Source organism: Pseudophryne corroboree, chromosome 6, assembly GCF_028390025.1.
Source record: "Pseudophryne corroboree isolate aPseCor3 chromosome 6, aPseCor3.hap2, whole genome shotgun sequence".
Lineage (NCBI taxonomy): Eukaryota > Metazoa > Chordata > Amphibia > Anura > Myobatrachidae > Pseudophryne > Pseudophryne corroboree.
The window spans coordinates 23635419-23640205 of NC_086449.1; the positions used below are offsets into that span (position 1 = coordinate 23635419).

A 4787-nucleotide genomic window follows, 5' to 3' on the forward strand; every position below is an offset into this window, starting at 1 on the left:
AACAGACACCTTGTGTGTGAGGTGCTGTAACTGCTGTGTAATATCAGCCACAGCTTTAGACAGTAAGGGACCCATAGTGCTGGTGATCGCAGCGGCCAGGTCAGAGTGAGTTATTGGGGCATCTGAGGAGAGACTGACCTGTGGAGAGTCCTTATGAAACAGTTCAGTAGCCGTTTTTTTAGCCGCGGGAGATGCCGGAGGAGTGATGCTGTTCGGCGCCATATTGGGACTGGCACGCTTCTTCTCCTGTCTGGATGGCTGCAGGAGAGAGGAGGACTTCGGCGCGGCCCCCGAAGCTTAATAATTCTCTATTAGGGTGCGGAGGTAAGCGGCAGTGCGTGAAGGTCTCAGTGGAAGCCGTAAAAACGGCTTTTAAAAGCTAAGTGGGATCTTGCCTCACGGAGCGACGCTGAGAGGGCACCTCACAGCATCAAGCCGGAACCGGAAGTCTCCAGCATATAACCTTTTATTATGTAACCTGTGCTGAGCGTAGCAGAACGAGGCACCTTGCCCGAAGCGTTGCAAGCAAAACGATACACTAATGTTTTGGGGGGTTTTCTGGGGAAAAAAGTGGGGGGGGGGGAATTCAACAAAAATTGTGCTGACCTTTTTGTGTCGACCATTTTCATGTGGAATTTTTCTACCGTCTACCTTTTGACCGTCGACCTTTTCATGTTAACCATTTGGGGTCATCCTAAAGACTGTAGACCTTTTTAATGTAGACCTACTGAGCCACACCTGACCTGATTCTACTGGATGGTGCAGCCGGAATCACTGTTCTATCGTGGAACATACAAATCATTTCTTATACAAGTAATGAGACTACATACTGATGTGCGTCCCTGTTTGTGGCTGGGGGTAGCGATGCCTTTATAACACCATCTAGTGTAATTGCATCCAGAGACGCGGCAACAGGCATCAGTACAAGGTAACGTGTAGAACAAGTGACTGTATGAAAAGGATCTATTGCGCCTCTGATGTTACAGCTGCAGTAATATCTTATACCAGCGGGTTACTCTTATGACAGACACTTCTTAAGGGAAATAATTTCACTTTCTATGGAAGTTACCAGCTTTCATTATCCTTCTGCCTGGATAGGGGGATGAGCTGTTAAAAAAACAAACAAATGTGGCCCGTACGGGGACCGAACCCGCGACCTTGGGGTTATTAGCACCACGCTCTAACCAACTGAGCTAACCGGCCAGCTGCCCCACAATCTTCTGGTCACACATCAGTCACAATATGTAGGTCTACGTGTGATGGGGAGGGGAACAATTCACAGCCCCATAGCTTTTAACCTTAAGCACTGTCTACCTTTTACCTGTAGGACCCCCCCTCCCCCCCACCTAGGACCTGACACTCCGGTCACCGTGCCTACGGGCAGAACACCCCTTAGCCACTGGTGTCTGTACCTCTAGCTCAGCTGCGGGTCCCCGCTGTCATTCTCCCGCTGACTGCTCTGCCTCACAGCGTCTCCGGGCCTCCGGCTCCCGGACGACGCTCATATGTCGACAGCTGACAGTCGCTCCTTCTCCAGGTCACAGCGCGACTCTCCCACTGACCGCAGCCTCACTGTCTATCCCCCCACGCAGCACTGACAGGCCTCACCTCAGAATGCTGAGTCCTGTCACCACATCGGAAGTCTAGACTCTCATTGACCATCGATGGTTCATAATCATTGATGGTTTGTAGCCGATATTGAATACTTTTACCATCGATGAGTCACTAGTGTGCTACAGAAGGACTTCTGCACTACAGTATACAGCGGTTATGTTGGATATACAGTCTCACAAGACATAAGCAGCTCAGGAACTGGAAAATCACAGGCAAGTTACTAACAATACTCCCCTTTACTTCCAACCCATCAAACAGGTTCTGTATCTCCCCGGCAGCCGTCCTTCCTCTCACCCAATCCGCCAAACCTGTATTTTTGATTAGGGGCCAACATTTTGGATTTCATTTGTTATAAATGTGCCCATCTGCAAACATCCTGCTCACTTCCCTTAGGGCTGATTGCGCAGAAGAACATGAGGTTGAGCTGGTCTGCGGCGTCCGTCTTCATCCTTCTCCGAGAAGCCTCACTAGCTTGTGGGACAGTCATTCTGGTGTCAAACGGTGGCGGGCTCGGTGACTGGGGACAGTGGGACAGATGCCCACCGGGAGACGTGGCAAGAGGCTTCAGCACAAAGGTGAGCAAAGTATTGTGTGACAGGGGTCCATCTGCGCTGCAGAAATCACCAGGAAAATGGAGCGGCAGCATGTCACACATGCAAAGTCAGAAAACCCCTGGGAAAATGGCCAGTGCCATTTTCCCGGAGACCTGCAAATGTGCACTGGACTCTGGGACATATATACCAGCATGTTCTGCCATAGTTTTAGCATTTCCTAACAGTAAAACTGTGGCAGGGCATGCTGGGACTCGTAGTTTCACATTAGCTGGCGAGCCACAGGTCAGCCAGGGCTGCTCTACGTTACTGGCATGCCTCCTGTGCAGGGGCAGAGCAGCCATATGCACATACAGAATAGTCTATATCTACAGTACAAATGAGTGACACTTAGGGCCAGATTTATCAAACTTTGGAGAGTAATAAATTGCACGGTGATAAAGTATCAGCCAGTCAGCTCCTAATTGTCATGTTTCAAACACAAAGAAAAATAAGGTGGACGTGCGACCAAATCTCCCGGCACAATAATCAATAAAATACTCTTACTTTGTTTAAAGTTCACCAGCTGCACAAACAGAGGCTTTGCTAAAGCCTTGGGATTAAAACACTATATATAAGAGGACCGTAGACCGGGCGGCCTGCCGGAGACAGTGGCCGGGACACACAGAACGGACGGACGGCGGCCATCTTGTGGTTGGCGCCGCCTAAAACCCCATCATCTGCGCTGCCTCGCCGACCCCCGGCCACCGCGGACGCCTGACACCCGCCCCCCGCCTCACATACCCTCGTTTGACAGCTCCCCCACCCCGCTGACGGTGGATGGCGACCAGGAGAGCTCCGGAGGGACCTGCTCTCATCGAATGGCGGCGGCCATCTTGAGGTTGGCAAGGCACCCATCCTGCTTCATAGCTGGAGATAGGCTGTAATAGGAGCTCCCTCTGGTGGTTGCTTCTGGATTTACAGCTGCTACACATTTATCCCTATAATCCTGCCTGCCCACAGGTCTCCTAGCTGACAACCGGAGGGGAATCATCATCATCATTGTATATCATCTTGAAATAACCAATGTGGAGGGGCGTGGCTTGGCAGCAGACCCGAGCGGATGTGTTGAGCTGGAGCTCCTGCCTTGGGATCAAATTTTATATTAATCACACTGCCCCCTGGCGACCTGGGGTATATTCTCCTGTATAACAGAGACCCCCTGCAACAGCTGATGAGGTTTGTGGAACCGATGGGTGTACCCTGCAGATATAAGAAGTGATGCCTGGGGGGCGTGGCCTGGCACAGGAGAAGAGCAGTCGCAGCCTGGAGGAGCTCCTGCTTTAAAACATCAAAAATCCCCTCCAGGACCGTCAAGACCCGCTCCTATCTTTTACCCCCACTCACTAACCCTCCCCTCAACACCCCGCTCTCATCAGACCCGGACCGCGGAATCGGGGAGCAACGTGGACGCTCCCGCAGATTGCGGCCCTGTCACAGAGCAAAAGCCGGGGCCTCAATTTCGGCGGCTCCCGCGCCGGAAGCCTGAGGACTCAGCCGACACCTGTCTCCCTGTCAGATCTCCCTCAACACCCCGCTCTCACCAGACCCGGACTGCGGAATCGGGGCGGCGGCTGCTGATAGCGAAAATCAAGCCTATTGCAACTCTTATCCATACCTCTGACAACCTCCTCAACATCGGTCAAGAGATACCCATACCCCCCTCACCCTGATCTCTGCTTTAGTGAGCTAGATGCCATATTTGATGAGCACCTGCAACGCACTAAATGAAGACCAGCAATAAATAACCACCTAGCACATGAGACCCACTACATCATTTACTACCTAAGCACCTAGTGTTTCTAGCCTTAACCTCCCCCTCTGGGCGACCCTGCATGGAAAAATTCTTGATACCTCTATCCGTAATGCCCGCAGGGACTGACCAACAAACCCGAGAGGACACCCCGGAAATAGACTCATCGGACTCTGATCACTCTACTACACGCTCACTTTCCAGAAGCTCCCGCAAATCTAAACTGCCTGCCAAACAACCCAAGATGAAGCACAAAGACCTACTGGCGGTACTAGGCCCTCTTCTCGACGAAAAACTAGCGGGCATAAAGGAAGCTATCGAATCATCATCAACTCTATTAACCCAACACTCCACTCGCCTGGATGAGGCAGAGCAAAGGATCTCGGCCCTAGAGGATGACCTGACTGAAGCTCAAAGATCCTTACAGGCGAAACAACTCAAAGTCGCGGATCTCTCGGATAAGCTCGATGACTTGGAAAATCGTAGCAGAAGAAATAACCTACGAGTCATCGGTATCCCCGAATCCGTAAAAGGCCACGAGCTCTTAGATCTCCTCTCGCTAGCCATCCCAGAACAACTGTCCATGAACCTCAAGGGATCTCCCCTGATCATTGAAAGAGCACACAGATTAGGCCCGGAACGGAAAAACCCATCAGGCCGCCCACGTCCGGTCATCATGAGGATCTTAAACTACGCAGATAAAACGAGACTCCTAGACCAATACCGAAAAACAGCCAATCTGACGATCAACGGAGAACGCCTTCTCATCTTTCAGGACTTCTCAGCTGTGGTGGCGGCGAAACGCAAAGAGTTTGCCCCCATATGCAGAC

General features: G+C 51.5%; 1 non-coding gene across 1 annotated transcript; it reads right to left on the reverse strand.

Annotated features, from left to right (window-relative positions):
- Window positions 1–1129: 1129 nt before the first annotated feature.
- TRNAI-AAU (transfer RNA isoleucine (anticodon AAU)) lies at window positions 1130–1203 on the reverse strand. The gene has a single exon. It is a non-coding gene; the product is annotated as a tRNA-Ile (tRNA).
- Window positions 1204–4787: the final 3584 nt, after the last annotated feature.